This window comes from Solanum verrucosum, unplaced genomic scaffold (genome assembly GCF_900185275.1).
Source record: "Solanum verrucosum unplaced genomic scaffold, falcon-dt-bn FXZP01000293.1, whole genome shotgun sequence".
Classification (NCBI taxonomy): Eukaryota; Viridiplantae; Streptophyta; class Magnoliopsida; order Solanales; family Solanaceae; genus Solanum; species Solanum verrucosum.
Window position 1 is genome coordinate 296,821 of NW_026020620.1, and position 17,471 is coordinate 314,291.

General features: G+C 34.2%; 1 pseudogene; it reads left to right on the top strand.

Annotated features, from left to right (window-relative positions):
• Positions 1–7,104: 7,104 nt before the first annotated feature.
• LOC125811380 (uncharacterized) lies at positions 7,105–7,945 on the top strand (annotated as a pseudogene).
• The last annotated feature ends 9,526 nt before the right edge of the window (positions 7,946–17,471 follow it).

Below are 17,471 nucleotides of genomic sequence, written 5' to 3' on the forward strand. Positions count from 1 at the left end.
GGTTTTAAGGAGTTTCCCATCGTCTCCTCTTAGCTCTAGCTTTTTTCCGTCTTTCGTTCGACGTAGCTCCGCATTTTTATAGTCATGCTGCTGACTAGCTTCAGACTTCAGATTATCTTCATTAGTCTTTAGCTTTTGTATCTCGTTGTCCATACTATCCACTTTTGTACAAAGTGTAGTAATAGCTTTGAGTATTTTTTCGATTGTATCTTCTTCCTCAGTCTCAGTCTGAGTAGCTTTGTCGTGATAGGTAATCTGCAATAACATTCTTATCAGTTTTTATTACTTCAATTGTAAATGTAAAATTTGATATATTTAATACCAATCTCCTTATTTCTTTTGTTGTTACCGAATCTTGTATTTTTCTTGTTAGCCACCATTTTACTTGTGTATTATCTGTTCTTATGATAAATTTGTTATATACAATAGATGGTTCAAATGATAATAAACACTTATATACTGAATATAATTCTTTTCTATTTATTTCCCATTTTATTTCTGTATTATTAAATGTTCCTGAATAATACCTGCACTGATGTTCTATCGTAGTGTCATCATACCTGTATTTTAATAATCCTCCATAACTTTTTTCACTCGCATATGTTTCTAGTATATAAGTAAATTTTTTGTTTTCATCTGGAAAGTATAGTTTAGGTAAGTTTTTACATAATAATTTACCTTTTGTATTTGTATTTGGTCTTTTTTATCAAACTGATATTCTATATCTTTCTTTAATTTTTGTTGTAATGGTTTTAAATTTTCTGCTAATTTTGGTATGTATTCTCTTACTTGATTTACTAGTCCTAAGAATGATTGTAATTTCTTTTTTGTGTCTAGTTGTTCATTTGAGTTAATTATTTTTTGTACTATATGTGTTTGTATTTTTATTCCATTTTTATCAATTTGTATTCCTAAGAATTCTATTTGATTTTTCATTATATCAACTTTCTTTTTACTTAGACTTATACCTGAATATTCTATAATGTGTATAAATTTTTCTAATAATCTTATATGTTCATCTTGTGTCTTAGAATATAATAATATATCATCGATGTATACTACACAATTTTCTATTTGTTTAAAGTAATTGTCCATAAAGTGTTGATATCTACCTGGTGCGTTTTTATATCCAAATGGTAATACATTCCATTCATAAAATCCTTGTGGTACAGTGAATGCTGTTAGTTTTTTAGATTCTTCTTCTAGTTTTAGGTGATAAAATCCTGATTTACAATCAAATTTGCTAAAATAATTATATCCTTGTATTTGTCTTATCTTTAGTATTTTATTTGGTATTGGATAATTATATGTTTTAGTTTTTGCATTTAAATTTCTATAATCAATAACCATGCTACTTTTTCCTCTTTTTTGTTCACTATGTTTATTTACGATAAATGCCGGGCTTGTATGCTTACTATTGTTTTCTTGTATATATCCTTTTTCTAGTAATTCATCTATATGTATCTTAAATTCGGTTAAATCATTAAAATTATACTTTAATGGTTTTTGGTTAGTATACTGTTGCTATCAATTACCTCAATTTTTACTTTTCTTTTGTGTTTTTCCCATCCTTGTAAAGGATCCTCACTATATAATAATTCTAACTTATCTTGGATTATTTTTACTTTATCTATAGAGAATATAATTAATTCTATTTTAGGGTCTTCTTCTTTTATATTTTCTAATTTTTGTGTAATTTTTCACTTCCTTTTATCCATTCTGTTGTTTTTCGTTTTTTATTATTTACTCTTTTTGCTCCTATTTTTTGTTTACACGGTGTTGTGAACCACCAGTGTGTTTTTGTTATGATATGTGGGTATAATTTTTCTAAAAATGGCATTCCTAATAGCATATCTTTTGTAGTTAATTCAAAGTTATATATTTCTTCTATAGTTAATATCTTATCCCATATTTGTACTTTTATATTTTTTCCTTATATGTGATCATGCTTCCTTCATTATTAAATCCCGTTACTACTATCGTTGCTCTTAATTTTTCCCATTTATCTCCAGGTAAACAATTGTATTTACATATATTAGCTTCAGCTCCCGTATCTATCATTGGTGTATAATATCGGTTGTAATATCCTTCTATTATTATCTTTGCAAGTATATATATTTTCATTATTTTTATATTTTATCATACCAAAGTCCTTTTTATTATTACTCTTTTATTTTCATAATTTATTGTTAACTGTTTGTCTTCTAGATTATATGGTTTTACTTGTTCCAACCATTTTATTCCTAAATGATATTTTCATTTCCTTGATATATTTTGAATTTTATTACTATTGGTACTCCTCCGATGATTAATTCCTTTTCTGTAGTTTCTTCGGTATACATTAATGCTTTTGGTAGTTCGGAGCATGATTGTTCAGTAGTTATTATTTCATCTTCTGTCACTAATTCTCTTGTAGTATAGTTTTCTTCTCGCCCTGTATCTATTAATATTAAATATTTTCGTTGTTCCATTATTCACGTTATGTAGTAATGATGTGGTTTTATATCTTCTTCTATTGATTTTTGTGGGTTTTATCTATTCTCCTTGAGGTACTCATTTTTGATGATATTTGGGGTATCTCATTGTTTATCCTTTTCGATGTGCTTAGTCTTTCTTTTACTATTTCTAAATCTTCTTCTATATCAATTTCATTATAACTATAATCGTTTCTAGCTATGACAGTAACTATTCTTTCAAAAGGATCTTCTATTTTTATTTTATCTATTTTATTTTTTGCTGTTATTTTATGTTTTGTTGTTAGAACATATAAGTTTTTACATCTAGCTGTAAATATTTTACTTCCTGGGCTAGTTCTATCCCTGACATTCGGTAGTATAATACTAGTGATTTATCTATATTCCTGTCATTTATTGCTACTGAGTAGTTAGCAGTTATTATAAACTTAAATTTTTGGTATATGAGGTTACCTCTTACTGCACTTATTATACTTTTTTCTATGGGTTGTATAATTCTATCATCCGCTAAGTATATTTCTATGGGTGTATCTATTCCTTCTCTAAAACATGCTTTTATTAATATTTCTGTTCCTCCTAAATGTACATATTTAATTGGATTTTTAGCCTTAATATCTTGTATTTCTTTATTTATTATTCGTTTATTTATTATTGGTATTTTGGCCTTTCCTTTAGTGTATTTGCAATCTATGATATGTTCTCTTTGACTTACTACATAATATTCTTCTTTTTGTCGTTTAAACCAGTTTCTTACTGTTGGTATTTCAAATATTTTTGCTACGCTTAGGTCTAATTCTTTTCCTTTTATTTGTTCAAATATACTATTATCAAATATTATTTTCTGTTCTAAATATTCTTCGTCTTGATGTTTTTCTTTATTTATTATTTGTATATCTGCTTCAGTCATTTGTTATATTATAGAATTCATTTTCTATTTCTATGTCATTATCTATTTCATTTTCCGATAATTCATATATACTATCATTGCTCTCTAATTCATAATCTACGTATTCTATTTGTGTATATTTTTCATCGTCTATTATTATTTCTGATATTTGTTTTTTCTTTGGATTTTTAGGTAATTTACAATCTCTATCTATATGTCCTAATTTTGCACAATTATAACAAGTACATTCCGTTAGTTTTCTTTTTGGTCTATATGGTCTTTTGGTTTTGTAATTTTTTACATAGTACCTTCTTCTTGGTTTTTTATATTTGTATTTTGATCTGTATATTTTATTATATTTCTTTTTATTTTTATAATACCTATCCGTACAACCAAATTGAGGTGCTGTCTTATTTTTGCAACATGCCAAGTTTTTTACTAATATTTTTTCCATTTTTATTTCTTCTTTATGTTTTCACATAGTTCCATAAACCATCGTTGTAGGAATTTTATTCTAGCTCCTAAGGTATCTGTTAATTCTGCTTCATTCCAACTTTTTTTACTTTTGAATTAAAAGGTTTTGGTAATTTTGTAAAATATAATTTTCTTATTTCTTTACTTTCTTCTATGCTATATGTTCCTTTATAATATATTCTCTAAATGCACATGTATATTCATCTATGTAACACATATTACATATTGCTAATTTTGTCATTAGATTTCGATTTACAATTTTTTCTTTATTTTGTTCTTCTACTTCTGTTGTCATACTACTAAATTCATTTCTTATAGCTATTTCATATTTATATAATATTTCCATGGTTGTAGTGGCTGTTCCACCATCAATTTTTTATTATTTCTTAAAGTTGTTAAGCTTTCATTTGTTAAATTTTGTAGCCATAATTTTACTGTTCCTATAAGTGTCCTTTCTATGTATCCTGGTGCCTCTGCTTTTACTATCTTGTTATCTATTAATTGTTTTGATATGTATCCTACCCATAATTGGATTGTTTTATTTATGTCTGCTACACAGTCTAAATCTAAAAATTCATGTTGTCCAGTTATTGGTTTAGGCGTCCATTTTTATTTAATCTTTTATCTCATGTAGTTTTTTCTTTATCATATTGTTCATAATTTTCATTATAATATTTTGGATTAATTTTTTTTGGCTTTTTACCCCTGATGTGCTAGGTTTTTCGTCCATGTCTACGTCTTCTGTATTTACTTCTAAATTCTTTGTATTATCTATGTTTGCTAAAAGTTCCGTATATGTTTCGCTTATTTCCGAATGTTGTTCTAGATCATCATCGTTTATTTCATCAACTCTTATTTCGGGTAGATTATCTTGGTTATTTTCTTATTTTTCTCCTAATTCATCTTGTAATTGCAATTTTTCTTTAAATTTAATTATCTCATTTGCTAATTTTGTTTTTTGTTCTTTTTCTTTTTGTTTAATTTCATACATTTCTTTTAATATTGCTAGCTCTTTTTCTAGCTCTATTATTTTAGTATTTTTTACTTCTTCTAATTGTTGTACTTCCTTTTTTGCTTGTTGTTTTATTTTTTCAATTTCCGTTCTTCTATCTATTTCTTCATTTTCTTTTGTTATTTTTACCATAGCAGTTAAACTATCTTCTAGTTTTACCGTTTCTTTTTCTAACATTAAACTTCTATTGTCACCTATTTTCTTATATCTTCTTCCTAGATTAGAAAATATTATCTTTATTTTTAATCAGTCATAATTTTCATATGTTTTTTCATCTATTGCGTATTCTTCTTTATTCATTTATAAATTATGTTGTAGTTTATATTCTAAGTTATTTATTTGTATTTCTAGATATAAAATAGTTTTTCTTTGTGCTACTATAGATTTGTGACAAATTCCTGCGAATATATTATTGTTAAGTCTATTTTGCCTATGTTCTAATTTTTGTCGTTTTTCTATAATTATTTCATTAAGTTTTTGTCTATATTCGTTATTCTTGTTATTAATTGTATTTTAAATATTGAATATATTTATATTCTATTTTAGATATATTATTTATTAATTGATCTAATTTTTCATTATCAGTCTTTGTGATATTAAGTTGTTTATATTCCGGATATAATTTATTTAATTTTCTTCTTATTTTTTTTAATTTTCTACTCGTATGTTTCTTACCATGTTTCTTATTATCCATAGCTCTGCTCTCAACATATTTGTTCTTCACCTTAACTAAAACCCCAATATGGTCGCTCAAGTTTTTTTTCATGCATGCACCTTGTTCTTTTGATGATCGATTTCAAGGCTTCACATATTGCAATTAGTTCAGAATATTAATATTCCTTTTAAAGTTTATTTACTTCTTAGAAGTTTGTATTTTTTTTCTCTTGAATTAAAATGATAATTCAACTGATCATTATTAACTTCCCTTTACTTATAAATCTGTAGCATAACTCCTTTTTTATTCACTTCATTATTTCCCTTTTTTTTTTTATATAATTTTCATCTATTTTTCTAACAAGGCATATGGTAGTTGTGGTTTTGTTTTAACTTTACTTTTTCTATTGGGAATGTTACTTTCTCAAGTCAACGGAGTTACTTAACATAAAGTATGAGAACATAACAGTCTTCATACTTGGCGAAAAAGGAACGAGTGGTAGACAATAAAGTTCATGCCAAGTAAATAATAAGAATGAGAAATATTTATGGCATTGTATTTAAGAATAATTGGTGTTATAGTGTCTAATAGTCCTCTTATCCTTTTCTTTGAATATAATTTTAAGGATATTTGTTTTTAATTTCGAATTTATGTTGGATTTGAACCTGATTCATCAAAAATAATTTGATGGACAAAAATAATTGAATATGATTTTTGAACACCCTGGTATTTGATATGACTTCATTAGATTTATTTTCAATGTCTAGATATTTAGTTTGCCTTCGTTCTTGATCTTCATAGAGAACTTATAACATTTCATCCATGAGAATCCTTTGCCTTGTTAAATTATGAAAATCCTTATTATAGTTGTAGGTTGGGAGAATTGTTACAAGGACAAACTCTTTTTAACCATATTGAAGTCGACATGATGATATTGATTGACTCAAGAATGTCACTTGTGTCAAGATGGAAGAGATGACAAACTCTTCTCAACCAATCAAATTGAAACTCTCATAACGATATTTGATTAACTAGATTATGCCACCTCTGCTAGGGTTGAACATATATGATCAGGACAACTTTTTTAGCCGTATTTTGATTGATATGATAATTTTAGATTGGATGAAACATGTCACTTGTGCTGGGAAGAAACAAATGTGACGAGGTCCTTTTTTTTATTGATTACGCTGAATTTGGATGATGATATTTGATTGGTTTGAACATGTTAGTTTTATTGAGTGAGAAGTATTGTGATTAGGGTGATTTGTTTTGACTAATCAAATTTCAGTTTATGTTTTTTAATAGTTCAAACACATCAGTTGTAGACAAGGCATGTTTTCATACGTGTTTAATTTGATTAGACACGTTGTATCAATTTCAACGTGTGGCATGGTCTTACTGACTGTTTCACTTGGCTGACACGTCTTTCGACACATCATACCAAATTGCGCATATTGCGTTAATTTATTACAAATTTGGTATAATCCAAATTAATTCTAAACCCTAAAAGTAATATAAATACAAGAACCTGAAAAAAATAGTATATATACGACATATATGCATATATTGGGAAAGAAATATAGGGTCCCATTGACGGTAAAATCAAGTTGAAATGGAATCAAGAGATTTACAAATTTTGGACTCTGGCGAAATCGAAGTTGATCCCACCTTGCTGAATTCTGTTGTCGTCGCTATCACCGAAAATAAATATGGTTATGATAGCGGAGATAATGATATCGAGCTGCAACAAATTCTCTTCTACTCAACTCAGTTTCATTCATGTAATCTTGAAATCAAGCTCTAATCATGGTGTTGGTAAAAACCTTGTAGAAATCAAGTATTCTGTTATTCCTAATTCACTTAACCTTAAGAAAAAAACTTCTAAAAAAGGGGAATCTTCATGTACTTTTTGTCAAATTTGTAAAAATGTGTTTCCGCTGCCAAACACAATGATGTGGGGCATGAATTACAATCATCTTTATTGTGAAGAATGCATAGGCAAAAAATTTAATAAGGATATCCATGAGATGATTTCTATGAAGCACCCTGCTTTTGAATGCAATGGAATTTTAGATATCGATTCAATAATGCCGGTTGATATCCTTATGTGAGTAAGAGATGTCATTCGACTAACGGATGTTCTGGCTTCGCCAATTGTTATTGATTGCCCTTTTATGGATTGTATGGGTACACTGGTTGATGATCTAAGGGAATTTCTAATTAGGGCATGTCTTGAGTGTTGGAGACTTTTCTGTGTCAATTGTAAATGCTTGCATTTGGGAATGACATGTGAGAATTATCAGTTTAGTAGGCAATTAAATTTGCTCTACGGGCAGCATCATTATGGAGGATATCATGATAAACTAGAGGAGGATGAGGAGGAAGAAGAAGAAGATGATGATGATGATGATGAAGAAGGAGAATAAGAAGAAAGAGGAGGATAAGGGTAGGAAACTCCATGATCAGAACCTTCAATGAATGTGAAAAAGTTCAAGTTTTGTTTCCTTGGAAACAAAATAGCAATTTGAGTTCTTATTTACTTTATATGCAGTCTATTGTTGGTTAAAAAACAGTATGCAAGGTCTTTTATTTGATTTCAATTGTAGTTTTTAAGTTGGTGAAAAAACAATATGCAGGGTCTTTATGTTTGAATTAGTTATTGAGTTTTATTTGGATGGGCTCTAGCGGTGGAGGCTTATTGTCCAATGTAAGTCTAGACCAAAATGCGTAAATCTTCTATTTTGAAGATAAGTTGTTCTATTTTATATAGAGTCCAGGTTTGTATGAGCAACTATCAGGCCCGTATTTCTTTTATTTTGAATCGCTTGTTCAAATTATTTTTTACTGCATCACTTATTAGATCAAAGTATTAAAGAATTCATCTCACACTTGGTTTTTAAAGTAAAAAATGATTTAATTTTCTTTGAAAAATCAGGAGAGAGGTTGTATGTGTTACACCCTAACTTAGGATAAGAAGTAGCATACAAGAAAAACACATAAGAGATGTTAAGCATATATAAGTAAGTAGTCTGTGTACTTTAATGATGCCTTTAAAAGTTGTGCAAGTCTATGCCCAGATAGAACATTATCACTAGTGGGTTAGGCAATTATATAGAGATGGTATTAGAGTAACTTTTGTGTTAACTATGTCGATGCAAGCTAAAGTTAACCTAAGTTTAGCGAAATTCCGATAAGGTGAGGCAAACATCTTTGCTAGGTCTTGACAAATCTCAAGTACTGGGGAAAATAACAATGGTGGGGCAAACCTCAGCGAGGACGTTGAGTCCATAAGAGAGGGTGTTTGTGACACATCTCCTTAGGATAAGAACTACACATCGACAAAAACATATGATAAGTAAGCAGATCTTACATTTTAGCTGCACGTTTTAAATTTGGGTGGATCTAGGGCAAAACGAAAAATATCACTAGCGGAACGAACCGTTGTTTGGTTTGAAAAGGAAATGTAGAATTTATGTATATATATAGATTATAAGAGGTGGTTTATGTCACTTCCCAGCTTAGTATAAGAACTCCACGTCGACAAAACGCACGAGAGTTATTAGGTATAAAAGTTAGAAGACCTCATGACACTAATCTGGCGACGTTTTTAAAACCTTGTGGGTCTAGACCCAAAACAAACGATATCACTAACTAGTTGTATGGTGGAATAAAGGCGGTGCAAATAATAATCGAAGGGAAAAAAGAATTATATTGTTGGATTTAATTGAATCAATTTCGGGCATGATTCAGTTGTTGTCTCTTCTGGTTTTCATTTCATTTTCTCCCCTATTGGTGAAAATTCAACTTGAAAGGAAAAAGTACATTATCATAGGTGAAGTTGGCAGGTGCTTGTTTTCTAATTAATTTGATTTTCTATTTCATATCTTGTGTTTTGATTTTATTTTCATCTATTATTAATAACTAAACAATTGAACCTAATTGATAACAATCCAGCCGATAACTAATCCATAAATACCTCTATCTATGACTATGAGCTATTTTTGTACACTTGAGTTGTTCTATTCTAACTTCTATCTCAATTTGTATTTGTGCTATATCAGTACATGAATCTCCTAGAATTCATTTGTGGTATATCTGTGATTCATAGATTGTTGTTGCCAACTCCTTTCTAAACAACCTTTAGTGTTTGCTTGCAAGTCAGTAGAGTGTCTGTGAAATTCCCATTTGATGTTTTTGGTTGTTAGTACTGATATAAGCAGGTGTCATGCGGAAACTAGTAAAGGAAACCTTGAGACCATGAGTAAGAAGGCAAATGATAAATATGAGATTAAATATGACAAATGACAAAAATTTTGTGACTAAAATATGAGAATAACTGTTCAATTATTCAGTTTCAAATGAGTTTATTAATATTTTCAAACAAATTTAGACTTGCAAGTCAGTTATATAAGTATTAAAACTCTCCCTGCACCATAAAAGAAGCCCAATCAAATTAACAAGTAAACAAAAACTGGAATATATGATAAGAAGTCTGTTAAATACAACTAGCAAGAATAACAAAATTAATATGAGATCAACTGTTTTTTTTTTGTACATATGAGATAATTGTTTAATCATTCAGTTTCACACGAAATTTTCTACTTGACTAAAGTCAATTTGGTGGTTATCAAATGAGTCAGTTCATGTTCTCAAACACTTTAGCCATAAAATCAATTTAGCCATAAAATTTCACTTTCTCCGAGAGTTCAAATACAGTCTAAACACTTTTGGCCATAAATTCCCCAAAATCTACCAGCAATTCCAAAAAATAACTTGTTTTATACTTTTTTTCACTACAAATTGCTCTCAAAGATTCAAAAACCCACATGCAAGATAATTGAAGATGTAAACTAGAATATAAAGAGCAAAATCAAACAAATTAGGAAGATAAATACCTTAAATGAGTAGATCCGCATTCCAAAACTTGACAAAATCAAAATTACCAGAAAGATACGAGATGAAGAGTTGTATTTCTCTCAAAATAATTGTATGCCAAAACCTAAATCTCAATGAATGAGTCAAGAGTAAGAGAGTGAGAAGAGAGAGCTACGAGAGTGAGACAGATGAACTTTTACAGAGAGGGAAAAGTTGAGCTTAGAGGGTGAGAGAGAAATGTTGATGTCACGCCCCGAGCCTACACCCTGGGCGGGACTGGCACTCGAAGAACATTACTGGCCCAAAAGAACCCTTGGTATGGCTTACTTACTCAACGGAAGACTTAAAACACAAGAATAGTCTAAATAAAGAACTTGTGAAATAAACTTAGAATGTCTCAAAAGGAGCATTCAACTGGACAAAATGGCTACTCAAGTCTCATAGCAAAACATTTGAAATACAAAGCTAAAAGACTCATAACTAACTGTCTAACTATCTATGAAGCCTCTAAAACAACTGAGATGGACGTTGGGACAAACACCACAACATCCTAATGATTTGAAAATAAAAGTAAAAGCAGTAAAAGGAGTCCTCCGAAATGCAAGGAGGCTCACCAATAGACTCTGAACTGCTCACTGGATCAACGGTGCACTGGATGCCGATCCAAGTTACATGTGTCTGCATCATAAGACAATGCAGGCCAACTGACATCAGTACATTGAATGTACGAGTATGTGAGTTGGAATACTAAACACAACAAAGGCTTGAAAAAGAATCTGAAGAACTTACTTGGCTCAACTTAACTCAACATAACAGGACTCATTTCAATATAAAGCAATGTAAAAGCAAGTGCAATATAAGGAAAAGTTGTTTAAAAACATGATGTCAACTCTGTGTATTTAGAAATACAATAACAACTCTGTATGTATGCAAAGATACAATATGAACTCTACTTGTATATAACAAATACAAATATATCTGATGTATATAAAGATACAAAATAATGTTGTGGGAGTTTTTCTAACCGACAACTATCACATAAGAGCTATTGTGATGATACAACGATCTCCCTCACGCTGCCAGCGCATCCTATACCATGCCCAAGGTATATGACCTGAATTACTAAGTGGATCCACTAGTCTATTCAAAAAGGATTCATCTAAAAAGTATGACCCTTTTCTACCCATGATGGCTACATGGTTTATGGGGACTGATAGTTGTATGAACTCTTTCCCATATCGTTGCTCAATACTACTCCCAAAATATACTAGTTTTTTATGTTTAAAACATACTTGTTTCTGTGATTTGATATAATTGCTCAAAACTTAGCTCAAACGCTATCTTGGAAATCAAAGTTTCCCCTCTTGCTTAATTATGAAAGCATTTACTCTTTTCTGAAAAACTAGCTCAAATGCTCTTTAGAAATCAACGTTTTCCTTTCTTGTTTAAATGTGAAAACATTTTAAACCCTTTGGAAATACATAAACCCCATATACTTTTGAAGAAATTAACTTCAAGCTTTACTCTTTAGTCAACTTGAAATTTAAGTCTTAACACAAAGTTAAACATTTGGAAAAAAAAAGACTTTTGAAAAACTTTTAAGAACTTATCTTAACTTGACTCTTGACTTCTCTTGACTTTGATCTTAACTTTCCTTGAATTGGATTATGGATTCAAGGTTCATGATCTCATGTTTATGGATGATTTCATGATGTTTAGATGTACCTTAGAGTGTTGGAATCAAATAGAAAACATAGGTACATTGCTAAGGAACAAGTACGAAAGGATGGGGGAAGAATGGGAAGAACTGGCATCCCTGGCGCTCTGAGAGGCATTGGGCGCCAGCCCTTGAGATTCACGGACCAAGTTATGGCGCTCTGGCTGGCGCGTCTCCCCAGAGCCCCACATTCAGGGACTGCTTTGGGGTGTGCTGGCTGGCGCGACTCCCCACCCCTTCCCCAGGTGTTAGACGACTTTTCTTCTCCATTTTTCAACTCTAAACCCTCTAAACTTCAACGGTTCTTTCCCCAAACACTTAGGATCATTTATACCCTCAATTTATGATAGATTCAAACCGAAATTACACCCGGAAACATGAATCAAATCACAAGAAACTTCAACATAACAACCCACAAGAATTCAAACAAATTTCATCAAGAACTCAAAGGATTTACTTTCAAATCACACATATTTTGTTGAATTGAATCATGATTGGCGTGTGGATGAACTAACCCAATGCTATGTGATCTCACATACCTTTTAGAGATCACCCCCGACGAAATCCACAAGCTACCCTTGACGACAAATTGAGTCTCTTGTGATGAGCATTGCATACTAGCGAAAGTGTGGAGTCTTGTTTGACATTGGTGTAAATGCCTTGTGTGATGAGCTTACCGTGAACCATGCATGATGACACCTAGAATTTGCCTCGTTAGTCCGGTTTACTAAGTGATGTAAACTCTTAATATGATCTTAGGCAACTTTGAAAAGTGTGAAACAATTTGACATTATACCTCTTTTGTGGCCTACCTTGTGAGTGTGTGATCCTCGCTTGAACCCTCTTTGAGCCTTCACCTTTTCTTGGAAGAAACTTGATGAAATTGTGACCTTTGTTTATCCATTACCTATAATCCTCATGAATTAGTTTGAATAGCCAACTTAGGCCAAAAGCCTAAGTTGGGGGTGTGGTGAAAAAAGAAGGTAAATCAAGAAGTGCAAGAAAGTCTCCTTTGACCTATGGTTTTGAGAAAAAGAATGGAACCCCTCCAAATATATATAAAAAAAAAAGAGAAAAAGAAGAAAAGAATGAAAAAGAAAAAGAACAAAAAAGTTGTGGAATAAAGTTGTGAAAGTGAAAAGAAAATGGGGTATCCAACAGTCCATGGAAGATGAATAATGGGTGACTTGTGAGCACGAAGGAGAATGATAAAGAAAAGGAAAGAAAGTTTTTTTCACACCACATTTCATGAGGATTACAACCATTGAGCCTAAATGACCATACCCGTGCACTCAGCCCCATTACAAGCCTTGAAAAGACCTTTTTGATCTTGAGTGAGCAGAAACAAGTGTTGGATGGAAAATAAGGGCAAACTTATGGGTAAAATCATGCATTGTGTTCATCTTTGTGAGTGTGAGCATTGCATTTGATTCCAGAGCTTTAAATTGTGAACCATTGTGTGTGAATATGGAATCATCTTTTTTGTGAGGGCATTTGAACACTTTTGTTGAGCTTGAAGCTGCATTTGAAGCAAGTATTGTGAGCTTGAGATTCTTTGATAATGATGAGTGATCTACGGTCATCACTTACGGACCGTGGATGGACCTATGGTCCGTAGATCACCTCCGTGAATGCCCTGTTTCTACATTTCTTTCAGTTGTCTCTATACTTCCGCGCCTGAACATCTTTCCTGCAAAACATGATAAAAACACATAAAAACCAATATAAAAAGGCCCTAGACACACACAACTTGTAAGTGAAATGTATTAGAAATACCGTAAACTCACAGTATATCAACACCCTCAACTTAAATTCGTTGTTTGTCCTCAAGCGACGCACTACAACTCTAAACGACACTTGTATAGAAGCAAGCATTTTCAACCCCAAGCAATCACATGGCTCTCTACCCTCCTCATTGTTCGGGTGCACATTCGTTCTCTTAGACTCGACAAGCCAATTCATGTGGATCACACCATGACACAGATTGACCAACTAACACACAATATACACCTTCTCACTATCACCAAAGTACCAACTTTCCGTCAATGTAACTAATGCCCTTACTTCAAACGAAATCCCCTTTTCCCAAGAATGAATGACATTCATGGTACAAGGATTTATTCAACACTCACGCTCAGAAGTAATTTCAAATACAGTTAGTGCTCAATGCCATAAGCTTGCCCTTATTTTCACTGCTTAGACTTTCCAAAATAGACTCTAGGATCAGTATAGGACTTTCTTGGCTTGTAACGTAGGCTCAGGGTCAGGTGTGGTACATTTGGGTACTGCTTAGTGACTTTCTGCCCTCCTTGACATTACACTCGGCTTTCAACCTCTTTTTGTCCTATTTTTGTCATCCTATCATTTTACCTGCTTTCCCTTAATTTTCTTCAACCCCGAATGTGACTTCAGACTTTGTAGCTCTTTTTACTTTTATTTTATTTTTTTCCTTTTAGCTTTCAACAAGTCACATCCTTTCTTTTCTCTCTTTTAGCTTTATTTTTTTCACATCCCTCTTTTCATACCCAATTTTCTTTCAGTTCCCTCTTTCATAGTCACCCTCAACTTATGGATTTTCCATTAGTTGAGGTACACAATACCCGATGTCAGGTCAGGGCCAAGATTGAAGTTACTTTTTACATTAGCCACCCTCAACTTAGGCTTTTGGCCTAAGTCGAAGTGCACATGTCCAAGGAGGGACCGGGGCCAACATAGTAGATTATGGGAAAGTGAGTTAAGGGTTTAGAAAGAAATGGTTTAATTTTAGGATCAAATTATTTGGATCAAAGGGAGCATTATTTATTTGGTTGGATCCTTCTTTTAGGCGATTTGTGGATTTTTCAGAACAATGGCCTATGATCACTTCCTAACCTCTAGATTGAATTGTCTTAGCAGGACTAACCAGGCAAGTTCTAGCTTTGCACAAAAACTGTTTGAACACTCAACGATTCTCACACACTCTTGGCACATAGTTCCATCATCAGGTTATTAGATTACCCAGTTCAAGTTTCAGCTTAAGTCATGCTATCAAGTTGGTTCATGATTATGTCATACTAAGAGTCAGCACATTCAACTAATCGTAGCCTACTAATTCTAACATACGTCCTATAATCTGGGGGGTATCATAAGCCATCAGGCTTCTTTCTTCATCATGCTTCTACACATACGATCCTAAGACATGCCGGTTCGACAAAAATTAAACAGTCCCTTGGGGAAAAAAACACAGGCAAGAAAACCCCAAGAGAGGATTCATGAGTTGGGTTATTCAGATTTCACCCTATCACTCACAATCCATTTACCCCACCCCCAACAAAAATAGATGCAGCTGTCCCCAATGCATACATAAGCATTAAAAGAAAATGGATTGGGTGAAGCAAACCTGTAGCTCAAAGCGCCGGCGAATCATCAACAAGCAGGGGGTCCGGTTTCCCGGAACCCGCTGGAACAATAGTGGGGGCACCCTCAGTAGTGCCCACATCAGCAATCATAGCACCCTCAGTAGTGCTCTCTAACAATCTCTCTGCACCATCAGTGGTGCTCACCACGTCCCTCAAAATAGGCTGAACCTCTGCAACTGGGGCAGAGCTCGATGCTCCTGCAACTCTCTCACGCACCCTCTGCTGGCGCAACTCTTTGTCTACAATCGAAGCCTTCCTAGCCTCCTTCTACTGCCGAAGCTGTCTCTTGTGAGCTTTCTCTTCCTCTGTGCGATGAGAACAGTGCCGCTTGCCTTTGGCATGTGTCGGTGAAGGCCCCTCCTCGACGGTCCCACTGAATAGAGCATCTAGCACTGTATCATCAGCCAGTGCATTAGGAGCAGCCTGAGTCTCAACTGAAGGTGCAGCAAGAATGGCATCAACGTCAGTCCGGAGGCTGGCTACGTCAGCCTGCAAAGCAGATAGGTCTATGGCCGGAGATGATCGCTCGAGGACTCGCAACTCAAAGGGATCAAGACGCTTATTAACAGCCTGGATCTTCCGGCCCATTGTCTCCTCCATCCTGCGCTCCATCCTAGCTTCAGACTCGGCTATCGACTTTTGCATCCACGGCTAGATGTGATGCAGCAGTGTGGCCATCTGTGCCTCTAACTTTTGTACTCTGGCCATCGGGACGACAGTAGCTCCTAACTGTGGTGTGGACCGGGAAGAGCTAGGAACCATACTAGCTGCCTGAGATAAGGAGCCCGGGACAGTGTCGGTGTGGTCTGGGATCATGGAGTCACCGACCTGTGCCTACCCCACTGTGTTTGCAGGATTGGTACCCAAGGGAGGTACTTCAATCTGGGGCTCTCTGCGAGGTGCTGCCACATTTGCCTCATCTCGAATAAGGCCAATGTCTAATGCCCTTGTAGGGTGGACTAACTTGTCACAATGCCAGATCGGCACTCTAGAGTCCCTGCACAAATGAAAAATTATACATGGGATGGGGTAAGTAGTGGAGGTTCTGAAAGCCCTCTCGTGAATTTCTGCCAGCAGCATGCGGGCAAAGTCGATCTCCACTCCTGCTACCAATGTTGCAACCATTATCGCTCTGTCCCAAGATACTTGATTATCAGCTTTTGTTGGCGACACTCTATTACGCACCAGCAACCAGAAGAACTTGGCCACAAAATTTAGTGTGGCCTTCCGGATGCCCAACCGTGGAGCGGCTACCCATTCTGCACGCTTTCCATCTGCAGCAATGTACCTAGCCAACCATAGTAGAACAGCATCTCGCTCCTCAGCATTCCTCTGGAAAGCGCCACTCCGCACGATGTCCCATCTATAGTCAAACTCAGCTGTGTTGAGAGACCAAGAGTGACCCGTAGTAGGACCATAGAGAAAGCATCTGATCGTGGCAGGTGATATGTCCACCGGGCACCCTCGAACCAAAGTGGAAGTGAGCGAGTCATGCGCTAGTGGCTTTGACCGCTTGGAAATGGAACCACGGAGAGTGGCAACATAGGAAGCATAGAACTCCCGCACAATCTCCTCGCTGGACGTCCCTGGGTCTTGAGCCATTCAGTCACACTTGTGAAGGTTGAACAGCCGGTGAATGTCTGAACAGTATGCAGGCTCCCCGTGAGGACTCTGCGCTCCTCTGTAATTAGTCGGGCCATCTTTTGTTTGTCGTTGACCATCTTAGCATCCCGATAAATTTGCCATTGACCCTCTACACACCACCTATTTAGCACGCCTGCTACAGGAAAGGGGTCATCATTCCGTGGTGCAGGTGTGGACTCTGAGCTATTTGCCTCATCAGACGAGACTGCTTGGTCATTCTCTCCAGACCCTGTGGATGATTTGGCATTAGACCCTGTAGCATGGGCAGACTCGGATCGTGAAGAGTGGGCAGACTCAGAGCCTGAAGCATGGGCAGACTCGACCCGGACATAGACC